General features: G+C 42.8%; 1 protein-coding gene across 5 annotated transcripts in view; it reads right to left on the reverse strand.

Annotated features, from left to right (window-relative positions):
- CHD7 (chromodomain helicase DNA binding protein 7) overlaps nt 1–14,359 on the reverse strand; it is a 197,158-nt gene that overhangs the window by 170,830 nt on the left and 11,969 nt on the right. The window lies entirely within an intron of this gene.

The raw sequence follows: 14,359 nt of genomic DNA on the forward strand, positions 1-14,359 counted from the left end.
GGGGGGAGGTGCAGTAACAGAGTACTGTCTACGATGGAGAGAGCACTGTGCTAAGCGCTTTACGTACTCCCTGCCCACACACATACATAATCCTCATGACTGCCCCTGAAATATTTTCTGCCCATATTTTGTAGATGAGAAAAATGAAGTCAAAGAAATTAACTCTCCAAACCACAAAACTAGTGAATGGAGGAGCTGGGATTTTTCATTTTGTCCTGCTTCCAAAACCCACCATTGCAGGGGGAAAGCACAGGCCTTTATAGCCCATCCATTTTGTGCACAGCCCTACACCAGGGGCTGATTTTGTATAAGAAACAGAAAAACAACCCTAGAGCAAAGTAAACTTCCTTTACAAAGAAAACCAGTAAGCTACAGTAGTGATGGGTGCCTCCACCCAAAAAGAGGGAGACAGAAACTTTTAAAAACAGACAAACAGATCAATGGAACAGAATACAGAGCCCAGAAATAAACCCACACCTTTATGGTCAATTAATATTTGACAAAGGAGGCAAGAACATACAATAGGGTAAAGATAGTCTATTCAATGAATGCTGTTGGGAAAATTGGACAGATAAGTGCAAAAAAAAAAAAATTAAACCAGAACACCTTCTTACACCAAGCACAAGAATAAATTTGAAATGGATTAAAGACTTAACTGCTGGACTCACACCATAAAAATCCTAGAAAAAAACACAGTAAAATCTCGGACATTTCTTGTAATATTTTTTCTGATGTATCTCCACAGGTAAGTGAAACAAAAGAGAAAATAAACAAATGGGACCATATCAAACTAAAAAGTTTTTGCACAGCAAGGGAAACTATTAACAAAATTAAAAGACAACCCACAGAATGGGAGAACAAAGTCACCAATGGCACATCTGATAAGGAGGGGTTAATATCCAAAACTTATAAAGAATTTATATAACTCAACACCGAAAAAACCAAGCAATACAATTTTAAAAAGGGCAAAGGACCTGAATAGACACTTCTTCAAAGAGGACATACAGATGACCAACAGACCTGTGAAAAGATGTTCAACATCATTAATCACCCGATAAATGCCAATTAAAACCACAATGAGATATTACCTCACACCTGTCGGAAGGCTACCATCAGTAAATCAACAAGTGTTGACTAGGAGGTGCAGAAAAGGGAACTCTTGGGCACTGTGGGTGGAAATGCACACTGGTGCAGGCACTGTAGAAAGCAATATGAAGTTACCTCAAAACATTAAAAATGGAAATGCCTTATAACCCATTGATTCCACTTCTGGGAACATATCTGAAGAAACCCGAAGCACTAACTCCAAAGAACATCCGCACCCCTGTGTACACTGCAGCGTATTTACAACAGCCAGGATCACAGTCCAAGTGTCCGTGAGTAAATGAGTGGGTTAAAAAAGCTGGGGTACACCAACACAATGAAATACTACTCGCCCATAAAAAAGGAAATTTTACCCTTTGCAACTGCACAGTTGGACCTGGAGAGCATTATGAGAAGTGAAGTAAGCCAGTCGAGGAGGAAAAATACCATATGATCTCACTTATACATGGAATCTAATGAACAAAGTAAACTAACAAACAAAATAGAAACAGACTCATAAATACAGAGAACAGACTGAGAGCTGTCAGAGGGGAGGGGGTTGGGAGGCTGGGTGAAAAAGTGAAGGGACTGAGCAAAAACAAAGCAAAACAAACAAACAAACAAAACCCATCATAGACACAGACAATGGTATGGTGATCACCAGAGGGAAACGGAGGTGGGGGGACATAGATGAGGTAAAGGGGGGTTAAGTGGTGATGGAAGGAGACCTGACTTGGGGTGGTGAACACACAATACAATATACAGACGATGTATTATAGAACTGTACACCTGAAACCTATATAATTTTATTAACCAATATCACCCCACTAAATTCTATAAAATTTTTTTAAATCCCCAGGAAGGTGAAAAATGTAGTTCACAAGGAGCTGTCGCTAAACCAAATACCTTTCAAATGAGCAGAGTTTTTTTTGTCACCCAAACCCACCTTTCCAAATAAAACACACTCTTTAAAAATTGTAATTACCGGCCCTTGCCAGGTGGTTCAGTGGTTGGAACATCGCCCCATACACCAAAAGGTTGCAGGTTCCATCTCTGGGCAGGGAACCTACCTAGGTTGTGGGTTCAGTCCCCAGTCAGGGCAAGTATGGGAGACAGCTGAATGATGTTTCTCTCTCACATCCATGTTTCTCTCCCTCCCTCCCCGCTCCCTTCCTCTTTCCTATCCCTTTCTCTCTCCCTCTCCTCCCACCCCCCTTCCTCCTCTCTCTCTCCAAAATCAATAAACATATCCTCAGGAGCAGATCTTTCTTTTAATTATAATTACCTGAGAAAAAGTTGTTCCAAGAGAGATTCATATTAAGAAATATTCCTATGACATACACAGCTACACAAAAGAAAGAATTGTGGCCCTGGCCAGGGCTTGGTTGGAGCATAATCACATACACCATAAGGCTGGAAGTTCGATCCCTGCTCAGGGCACATACCTAGGTTGTAGGTTCAATCTCTAGTTTGGGCAAGTATGGGAGGCAATGGATCAATGTTTCTCTCTCACATCAATGTTTCTCTGTTTCCATTTCTCTCTCTCTCCCCCCCCGCCACCCTCCGCATACCCCCTCCCTCTGCCTATAAAATTAATAAACATATCCTCGGGTAAGGATTTAAAAAAAGAAAAGAAAGAACAATAAAACACAATGAAATAGTCCATGCTGTGCCCTGGCCAGTGTGGCTCGGATGAGCATCATTCCACAAAGCAAAAGGTCCCCACTCCGATTCTGGGTTGTGGGTCCCATCCCCAGTGGGGCGCATACAAGAGGCAACCAATAGATGTTTCTTTCTCGCATCAGTGTTGGTCTCCTCCTCTTTCTCCCTCCCTTCCTCTCTCTCTAAAATAAACAAACCAAACTAAAATGAAAGAGTCCACGTTGTAGTTACTGTGTATGTGGAACAGCCACATTACACTCCTGGGAAGAAACACCCTCCACATTGTGACTTAGTAAATCCCATCCATTCTCAAATGTTCAGTATAACTATGTCAAAAAGTAGAAGGAAGAAAAGTAGCTGCTTCACTTTAAGGGATGATTTACACTTATCTGGGGAAGCCAAAGGGGTAGGCCTCAAATAAAGGCACCAAAGAGGTGAGACCTTCCAGAGTAACGGGCTCTGCAGGCCGTGGCCCCTGTCACAACTGCACCCACCGTGGACTTCGCTAAGTGCGCAGGCCTGTGTTCCCTAGCGGGCATTTTACACGCGCTGTGTCACGCACAGTGACTAAAACCCCCGCTGCTGCTTCTAGAGAAACATGAACTGCACTCTTTTACTGTGTCTGAAGTCTGCTGATGTCATCCAACTGTAGCTATGGATCTGTTCCTATCAAGTAAGACACTCTGAATTACCTCCAGTTTTTGTCAGCGTGTGTGCGCTCACTTTCCATCAGCCTACTTCCCAGCCCGAATACACATTGTTCCCAAACCTCACTCTGCTCACAACTCAAACGAACATACTGTTCGAATCTGTGAAACCAGCCCTCATTACTGGAAAGTACTGCCTTCTGAGGCAGCGAGAGACTTGAGGGGCCTGCGACCCCATCATCCTTGTCGTCATCCCCGTTGTCCTCCTCGAGCGGGAGCCAGGCACCGGTGTCTCTTCCAACACGTTCCTGAGATCACATGGTCCGGTGAGGAGTCTGCACGAGAACCAGGTTCTAAATCCAGAGCCCCCACTCTTGACTGTTAGGTTACCCTGACTCCGATGGTTATCAACAGCAGATCTAGCATGTAACAACGTTCATATTTACAGACCAGCCGATTAGTTTTAACAGGCACCCAAGCAGCATCAAAGCTGGCATTATTTTTGGTTCTAAACTACTTGGTCACCTGGTATGAAGAAGCATCCATCGTGATAGCCTAAACACAATGATCTCCTAATTCTGTGGTCCCGACTCCTTTGGGTTTAATGTTGTCTTGGTCTAGTTCCAGTTGAGATATATAGGGGACCTTCGTTTTTGTCAGGTCAATATTTAGTCTCAGCATTGCATCACATGGAAAGTTCCACAACCTGCCAGAGAGCACATGTCTACTATGGAACAGCCTCTGGCTGTTAACGTAAGACACAAGCTTCTAGAAATATCCTCGACACAAATTGTGAAGGTGCAAAGTTACCACTGTGATTGGAACGAGACAAAGGAAAGCAATCACCAAGTATCAATTTAGTATTTAGTTTTATTCCTAATGATCTTTTGAAATGTGGCTGTTTGGAATCTAAAATATTCTCATAGATACAATCCCTAGCTACGAAATACAAGTAAGAAAAAAAACCACTTCACCTAACTCACATTGTGGCTGAAAGCAGAATGCGAGATGATCCTAGAAGTCAATGGAGCATGGGGTTGGAGAGGAAATGAAAGCTAATTCACTATAAGCTCTTCACAGCCCTGCCCTATTTCTTATTCTACTCTTCTATACCCACCCCCACCCTCGTCCCGTCTGACAGCAGAGAGAAGGCTCTCAGGGAGCAAACAGAGGAGTTGGGGCATATTCCACAGCAATGGGGAAGACAAGATGCAGGGCTGGCTACAGCAAAACAGGCTATACTAGTCTTTTTAAAAGGCAGGGAGAGGGGCCTGGCCGCTGTGGTTCAGTTGGTTGGAGCATCATCCCATAAACCAAGAGGTCACAGGTTCGATTTCTGATCAGGGCGCATAGGTGGGCTGCAGGTTCAGTCCCCAGGGCAAACATGAGAGGCAACCGATTGGCGTTTCTCTCCCTCTCCCCCTCCTTCCTTTCCCCTCTCTCTAATATCAATGGGCATATCCTCAGATGAGGATAAGAAAAGGGTAGGGGGAATGTAATAAAACAGGACCTATCACATAGTCCTGACTCACCCTATCTCAGCTCTTCCTGATGGTCATATACATTTTTGGTGAAATTAAAATACTTGGTTATATCACCTAAGACATAGGAATCTATATCACCAAACAGACTTTGTTATAACCTATATCCACGCTGCCGTGTCACAACCACTCCTTACTTAACCACATGACACAAGGGGAAATCCAGAAACCCCTGACCAAGATATCGCTAGCAAAGTGTTCTACAGGTAGTTGCCATAATCACACTTTCAATCTTTTCTTTTCAAGATGTTACTAATTGCTCACAAGTTGCAGCTACAATGCCAAGAAAGGCATTATCTACCATCTTTATTTGAAACCTCCAGTCATACTAACAGACACCAAGGCTCTCAAATCTTGACACCTCTCACTTTCATATTCTCTTTACTAGGAAACAAAGCAAGCCGTAACAATATTAATTGGGGCTCATTTTAATGAGTGACTGATATGTGCCAGACATTGAAGAAGGCACTATTAACCTCATTTTGTAAGGAAACAGAGGCGCAAGGTTAATTAACTTTCCCACAGTCCCAAAAGTAGTTTAGTCATAGAACTAAGCTTTAAACCCAGGCTGTCTGACTCCAGAGCTCTTGTCTTTAACCTTTACACCACGCTATCTTTCCAATCTGTAATTATACACTTAAGGAATCTTTAAATTGCTATCATTTTATCTGAAATTTTTCTTTTTTTGTGCCTGATAAAACAGGAATCTTTAACATCATTGTAATAGGTCCACATTTGTGTCTGGAGAAGTCTACCGACCTTGTATTCTTTGCATACTGGCCTCACACTATCTCATGCAAATTCCTCTCAAATGATCCTAGATACAAAAAATTAAAGGGGATCTTTTCCTGCTTTGTATTGCTGAGTAATTAGATTTTAAAGATCTTATAAACAAGAACTGATTTTGCTACTTTTGCACATGTACCATGTGGGCACTAGCCTAGTATTAAGCTCAGAATCTATAATCGAATCCTTGATTTTGTTAAGTTGGGCTTTTAGTGGTTAGCAGTACATTTCTTGCTCTACTGCGAGTTTCACAGACTCTGGCATCTCTCTTGCGGAACAGTCTTGGTAGCACTGCTTCACGGTACCTAATGTGGTGACAGCAGTCTGGCAGATTCACACTATAGAAAGTCGCCCACTGTCTGCTTACGCGAGGTCCAGTAGCCAAGCAGAGTCATGCTGAAATACCTGACTCACGAGTCCATCTACGCTGTACTCATGACACACGCAGCAAGGTGTGCAAGAGGGGGCACTGGGTGTGAATAAAGTAACATACGGCCACGAAAGCTTTTTGCTGGAGACTGGAGGCTTCAATTCCACTTTCAGATGCATTCAGGTGACTCTCCTTTTTGTTCAGGAAACAAAACAGAAAAATACAAATGACTGCAAACTGAAGTTGGGTGTTTTTTTTTCTCATTACTGTATTTCACCGATTCTAAGACATACTTTCCTTTGGTCACATTTCAATATATCAGAAATAGTATCTACCTTACAACTGGTAGCATCTTAGACTTGGCAAACTACAGTAAAATGTAGTTGCCTATATTCTGGATTGTGTGGTTTTCAAGTTTTATGTTACCATTAACCCCTTTATTCATAATTAATCTAGGGGACAATGTTAACAACTTCTCTTTGTTTTCCATTTTCTTATCTTCCTCTGTTTGCCACAGAAGATATAATAAAGAATGTTTGAGGCAAATGAAAGGTAATGTAACTTCAAGGAAACAAAGCTTTGAAGCTACTTTATAATAAGTGCAAAGCTGTTACCCTCCTGTGAAGAAAACATAGCCTGAAAGTTTCTCCAGGCTGGATACAGCCCAAATGTGTTCCTTCTATGAGAAAGACACAATTCTAAGGTGAAAGAGTTCCAGATGCTAAAGTCTTCCTACCAGCTCACATCAACTGACTCCAAGACACAATAAGCCTTTTAACTCAAGCTCGAAAAATCTCAAGGGGTTTCTCCTCCACCTCCCAAATATCAAAATCATGCTCACATATTTAAACAATTAGGTGAGACGTACAGAAGCTAGCACTAAATATGTCTGAAATTTGAGTGCTAAGTGTGCAGTTAGTATTAACTAGTTAATATAGATTTCACCTACAGAAAATTTTAAAAACATGATTGTTTTCTTTCACTTCAGAAAAAAGGAGTCTTTTAAATTCAACTTACTGCAGAAAAAAAAAATTCTTTGGGATAGGAAAAAAAGCCAAATACTGCTAAGGGATCTAGAAAAAAAGAAAAAACCCTGAGAAGCAAAAGTAGGGAGTATTTTTCAGAAATATAACCAGTTAAAATTACTTCTGTCAAAAATTTTCCTGCCTATACCACAAAATACTAAAAAATTGTCAGAGTTCTTCCTTCCATATAAGGTACCAGGTGGCTTCGTGGCTTGGCTGCTGTTGTTTTTCCCGATTATAAAAGTACCTTTCGTTTTAAAATTTTGGTATTACAAAATAAAAATTAAAAGCCACCTGCAATCCAAATAAATAATATTTATTGAGTGCTAACAATGCAACAAGCCCTGTGTGAAGTATTTTAGATGCTCCGTTGCATTAATCCAAATAAGCCTAGGAAATAAGTACTGTTACCATCCCCGTTACAGCTGAAGAAACTGAGTCTTAGATTAGTTTAAAAACTTGCTGATTGTCAGACAGACAGCTAAAAGGTCACTTGTCCAAAGTCACATATCTGCTAAGTGGTTGGCCAGGGATCATCAGATGTTTAATTCTGGAATCAAAGCTTCTAACTAAGTGAAACTTGCCGTTCCTCGAAAACTATCCATTTCTAAAACTGATGTGTTTGTCCTAGTTTCTTCCTGGGCTTATGATTTCATTTGTATAAAAGTGGGACCATAGTTAATATATCATTTCGTACTCGTTGTTTCCCAAACACAATTTGTGAAGAAATGGTCTTTCCTATTCATAGCAGCTGAGGGATTTCAGGTTCTCTCTTAGGAGAGGTGACTGCTACAACCGGAATGGCCATTTTAAGAGGTCCTGATATACACGCTCCCTAGTTTTCCCCCCAAATGTTTGTACTTAACTGAACTTGGACAGCGGAGAGCATGCAGTTCTCATTATATTCTGGCAGCAACAAGAATTTTTTTTTTAATCTTCACTAATTTGATGAGGAAAAAGTATTTCATTTTAATTTGCATTTTTCTTATGACTCCATAATTTGGAAATTTTCATGTTTATTGGCAATTATCACTTTCTATACATTGCTATCTTGTAATCTTTACTGCTTTTCTATTGGACTGCCGCTGTTTTTCTACTGTATTCACTCAGAGAACATGTTGATGTGTCCTAGCAGATCCATACCCACACTTACAGCGGAAAGTACAAAAACAAGGGCAGTTCTTCCTAATACTGCACTCGCACATTCACGAGGAAGTTGAATAGGACAAACGGACCGACGTCACCCTCTGGTGACTGTCTCCGTGTAGCTTCTCACGTGCCCCTAGCCAACCCACCAGTGTGGCGTTTGCACGCTGAAGAGTAGAGCATCACTACAGAGTCCTCTCGTGTGATTCTGACTGTTCCACGTTATAAGGGGATTTGCAAAAACAAAGTCAAACTACATGTACAAATAATTCCAAAATCTTTTTTAATTTTTTAAATGTACCCACTCTTTTTTTAATTTTTATTTATTGATTTCAGAGAGAAAGGGGGAGAGAGAGGGAGAGTGGAAGTAGAGAGAAACATCAATTCGTTGTTCCAATTATTCATGCATTCTTTGGTTGGTTCTCATATGTGCCCTGAGGATTAAACCTGCAATCTTGGTGTATCGGATGATGTTCCAACCAACTGAGTTACCCGGCCAGGGCCTGGCTTTTATTTTTTTTTTTTAAAGGTTTAATGTTTTGCCATTTCTTGACCTGCAAGTTGCACAACTTCATCATGAAGTAGCTTCATTTTGGAACCTTTCTGAAGTGGTTGTTTTTACCTTTTTACATATCTTACTCTCCTCAAATGTGTTCTCTTTTGAATCTAATCTAACTCCAAAACATCAAACCTCAGTTCTCTTCAAAGCCATTCTCAGCTCCCTGCTGGGGCCCAGTGGAAGGACAGGCTACTCTGTCCCCTCCCTGAGTCTCTCCTCTCCTCTGCAGTTCTCCATGCTGTAGTCACAGCTTCTCTGCCTCCTGGTTGGGCTATTTCAACAGCCTCTGACATTTTGCCTCTAATCCTTCTTCAACTGCAATCCATCACATGTTGCCAAACTAACCTTTCAACTCCATTTCCATCACGTAATGTAAGTCAGGATCTCACTCTGTCTAAGCTTCAATTTCGCCATAGCCTACCCTCACTCTGTCGAGCCCTAGCACCCGCCTGGCTGTCCCAGAAGCTGCGAGGAGGGGCGTGTGTGGGTCCCACTGCCCCAGCTCCTGCTCTCCCTAGGAAAACACTTGGGGCGAAGGTCCCTGCCCTGACCCCTGCAGGTTGCTCTGGGCTGGCTGGCTGTTTCCAGCTTGGGACCCTTGGTTCACGGTATCTCTGTGATATTGTTCATGTTATTTCTCAGTTCCTCCAACCTATCAAAAGAGAGGGCTGATTTCTTTCTCCACTACCAGGCCCTGTACTGGCCACTACAGTCACTACTACACGGACAGCACCACATCTTTAGCACTTAATAGCACACTGAGCTATCCTGTCCCAAATCCTCACGTGCGTGTTAACATTCTTAGTATATCCCACAGAACCTTAGCAGTTAAAACTTCACGTAAGCACCCCTTCACAAACATTAAAGTCACACCTAAAAGTTAGCAAGAATATTCTAAAGATCTGCACACTCATAATTCTTATCCGTCTTTGAAAGGAATTAATAAAATAACTTATTATGAGCTCACACAAAAAATTACCATTTACTCTTCAGCGATGTAAATCTGAAAACACTGTTAAATTTTTTCCCTTGTCATTACTAGCTGTGTCTTTGCATTCATTAACGTCCTTCCTGGAACTGACATGGGTATGGCCCTGTACCAAAGCTCTAACACAGGGGTGTCAGACTCATTTTCACCGGGGGCCACATCAGCCTCGCGGTTGCCTTCAAAGGGCTGAATGTAATTTTAGGACTGTATAAATTTAACTACTCCTTAACTAGGGGCTAGGGGCTCTATATTCAGCCCTTTGAAGGCAACTGTGAGGCTGATGTGGCCCCCGGTGAAAGAGTTTGACACCCCTGCATCTAACATGAATTTGGATAGGTCCAGTTCCCCCAAACCCTACTCCTGAAAGCCTGCCACCCAATCCAAGGTTGTAAGGCTGGTGTCTGCCCCAACCCCAGTGTCACCAAATGGTATCTCAGTGCTAACAGACCCACTCCAGCACAGGTCCTTAGGAAATGCTCACTTCAGCAAGAGATCCCCTCCCAAAAGGCTTTTAGTTGCTAGCTTAAGTTTTTTTTTTCTCTAGCACAATATTATAATATGAACATTATTGCATGTTAACCTACAAAAGCATTGGATTAACTGACGCGGCACCTAGAGTACCTAATCAAAACAATGTTACCATGGGAAAACGCGCCAACCAGATGCCAGGAACGTGGTGAAGGGGTCTGCCCTAGAAGGCAGGACTGACTCTCACCTCCTCTTCTTCCACGCATGTTCTCAAACAGCCGGGAGACAACCAAGCGGGGGTGGTACCTGTCACTGAGGAGGCACAGAGGGGACAGGCCTCAGGTACAGGGCTACCTCACATCATTGAGACACAGCCTCACTACTGAATTCACCCCGCCCGGCTGCACTCTGAGGCCTCTCCCAGGGAGCAGGGCTGGAGGTAGGCCCCTCTCTGCAGGCAGCTGTGCTCCGGGTGGAGGGCTGAGGGGCAGGAGCTCGCGCAAACTCACAGTCATAGCGGTGAGACACTGACTGCAGGAAGGGAGGGAGGGGGTTCCCACACCCACTGGTCACTGCCCTGCTCTCCTCCACTGCAAACAGCAGCAGCAGTGGCCTAGCAAGTCTGGAACTGGGCTCTAACAGTCCAGTGGGTGTCAGGGAGGGTGCAGTGTAGCTAGCAGAAGGACAACGATGCCGGGATGCAAGGACACTGGGCCCACGGAAGAAGGAACCTGCAGAGCAGGAACCGCCAGGATGCGGGAACGGGGCAAAGGACACAAGTGCAGGCTGGCATGTGGAGCTGAGGTTCAGGGGAAGGGCTGGGTTGCCTTTTCAGGCCCCTGGTCTGCTTCACAGGAAGGAGGTGGTGTTAGGAAGACTTCAGATTTTAGACAAGCTGAGAATATAAAGGACAGAAGTTTGGGGGAGATACTGGAAGTAAAAACAGATTTAGGAATTGATCACATGATAATAGGAGCTGAAGCTGTGGGCCTGAGCTAGCCCCTAACAAAGCCAAGATCAAAACCCTGAATACAGGCTGTATTTAGGGAGTAGAAAAAGGAATGGGGGACTGAAAGAGCATGGGAGGGAAGGCCCAGGACCCCAACAGTGCCTCAGTGCCAAGGTCTGGGAGCTGAGTTTCAAAGAGGGTGGGGAGGTTAGTGAGGAAGAAATGAGAAAGGGAGAAGGACAGCTGAGAAAAGAGTTCCGTGTAAGTATTTCCTTTACCTTCCACCTGACATCCTGTCTCTCACGTAGGATTATGCTACCAAGTCCTCAAGAATGGCAGTGACCCAAGATGTACCTCAAAGATGACTCATTTTAAATGTATTGCATGCCCTTGAAAATAACACTGGCTTGAAATGGGTTGCCCTAAAATTGTTACTGCTGCATATTAAATCAATTTTCTTTTTGTACCACATAAACTAGAACTATACACAAAACAAGTTTTTTTATTATTCAGTGGCAGTAGTGGAAAAATTTTAACAAATGCATACAAAACACGCTATAGTCCATCTCTTTTAACACCACCTTCAAAGCAGACTATGCTTCCACACTCCTGACCACGTGCCCATTTTCACCTTTTACGTTAACTGCTTTGCCACACTGCAGCTGCGTTTCATTCATTCATTTGTAACAGAAGAACATTACTTGCAAAATTCCAAACAATTTTCGAAGACTATATGAGTTTCCATTTTTCTAAATTGTTTTTGTGTAACCTAACATATTGATCTAAACATATGGCCTTTAAAAAAATTTTTTTTAAGATTTTATTTATTTATTTTTAGAGAGAAGAGAAGGGAGGGAGAGAAACATCAGTGTGTGTTTGCCTCTCATGCACCCCCAACCGGGAACCTGGCCTGCAACCCAGGCATGTGCCCTGACTGGGCATCAAACCGGCAACCCTTTGGTTCGAAGGCCTGTGTTCAATCCACTGAGCTACACCAGCCAGAGCAACAAGTGGCCTTTGAAACTTTAAAGGACATCAGAAGCGCCTAGATAAAAAACTCAGATTCTAGATAGCCCACAGAGATTTCAGGTCCATGAAACTGGTAGGGGGTTGAGGAATCTGCATTTTTAACAAGTGTCCCAGATGACTGTGTTGATTCTAAAGCCTGATAAATATCTACCTCATTAGTCATTCTCATATTATCAGATGAACTTTTTAAATAATTACATAAGATCCTCAAAATCATCTATCAGACCCATTTTACAGGTTCCTTGAAGAAAAAAAATGAAGCTACCTCAGTCCAGCTCAGAATTGTCCTCTTCCTTGCACACCAATGTAGGCATGATATCTGCAAAACAACCTTCTACCTTCTAAGTCCTGGCGGAAGGGAGGTGGACGGGTGGGGGACCAAGAACCATGTTGAAAAGCTGCAGGATCAAGGCTGTCTTTCATTAGCTTTCTGTCCCCAGAGTAACAGACAAGCGTTTTCTATGCAAATGTCTCCAAACAGTAAAGAAAGGGAAGCTGGGGATCCTTTCACAGAACCAAATATGGGAAGTAAAAGCTACACAAGGAAATCTCATAAAAATATGAATTAATACTGTAACTCTCTGAATCCAAAGGCCTAGTGTCGGTGAAAGGCCTAGTCTCCTTCAGTAGCTAGCCCAGCCTTTTTTAGAGCAACTAAGGTAGGAAAGACTCATTTCCAGGTTTGCTAAGTGATGAAGATGATGATGATGATGATGGCAATGATCCACAAAGGATAATGCCAACGATGTGGGCATTTCCCTGAGTTCTGAAAAGCCTACACATAGAGAATGACAGTAGAGCCTCATCATCAACCATTCTGTGAGCCAAAGCCCAGGTTTCTGTGCCGATTCTCGGGAAGCGATGGCCTTTTGCTCACCACACCGAGACAGTGAAACGCAGAGACATGCATCTTCCATCTAGAACACGGCGGCCCTGCCTGCCAGCAGCACTCACGGACAGCAGCGTCACCACCTGTGGGCTCAACTGTGCAGGGCAATTACCCACGTCTGTGTGCCATGTCCTTATTCAACAGCACAGAAGATCAAGTTCTCCTCACCCCGCTGAGCCCCAGCAACTAAATGGGAACGGCTCTCAGCAGTAACACCAGCCACAAAACTCCTTATAAACTCGAAGTTTCTTTCAAACACCAGAGCAGATTTTTTTTTGTTGTTTTTAATAAGAAGGAAAAAAGAAACCTTAAAATGCTAATTCTGGTTATAAACTTGGCTCTGAAACTTTACACATCAAGACAAAAATTAAAATTTTAAGTGCACCAAAAACAGTTAAATTTAACTTGTAACTAGAAGCTCACTGTACCCAAGTTAGTTGACAGTTTGTTCAATTGTGAAGAAAAAAAAACTACAAACCTTGTACAAAATCTAGAAATATATCACCACAGAATATTCCTATGAGGCAAAGTAGTATTCAGATTTTAGACTTCATCTTTTTATAAAGAAGATGGATGTCTGAGATTTATACACTGAGTTTTATTCCTATTTAGATGAGGCAGTATGGCTGGAGAAGGCGGCCCGTTGTCCCGTGGATTAGCAAAACCTTCTGTGAGTGCTTCGTGGGGGCTCCACGTCTACCCAAGTTAACGCATCTATGAAGAACAAGGGCGTAACGTCCCGGGTCTTTTCAAGTCCTGTGCAGTCAGAAAAAGATGCTAAGTAAATTAATACATCTTGTATAAACACTGGAAAGAAAGTTGGAGGAAAACCAATTCTGTAGCAAGCTGAATACTGTGATGCTGGCTACATCTTAGAAGGGCTGATAAATGAAAGCAGGGCTGTGACACTAGTAGCCCTTGCAAAGAGCACGTGTCCTAGGTTGACAGTGTTTGAGATCGGTAAGACATGACACCTGAGGAAAGGAAGTGTCTGGCTATAATCCACTGAGACACCTTTGAGCCTCACAATTTCTCTCCAGGAGTCAGCCCTCAAAAGCACAGACGTGTAAGTTCTTGACAAATGTTCTTCCCGCCCTCCTAAGGCCTAAGTCATCTTGGTGAGAACATCCAAAGCAATTTTTGCAGACAGGTTTAAGCTACAGCCTATCCTGATTTGAGTCCCAACTCCACCATTAATAGCTGTGATCTTGGGCAAA

The sequence above is a fragment of the Desmodus rotundus genome, chromosome 8, assembly GCF_022682495.2.
Source record: "Desmodus rotundus isolate HL8 chromosome 8, HLdesRot8A.1, whole genome shotgun sequence".
In the NCBI taxonomy this organism is placed as follows: domain Eukaryota; kingdom Metazoa; phylum Chordata; class Mammalia; order Chiroptera; family Phyllostomidae; genus Desmodus; species Desmodus rotundus.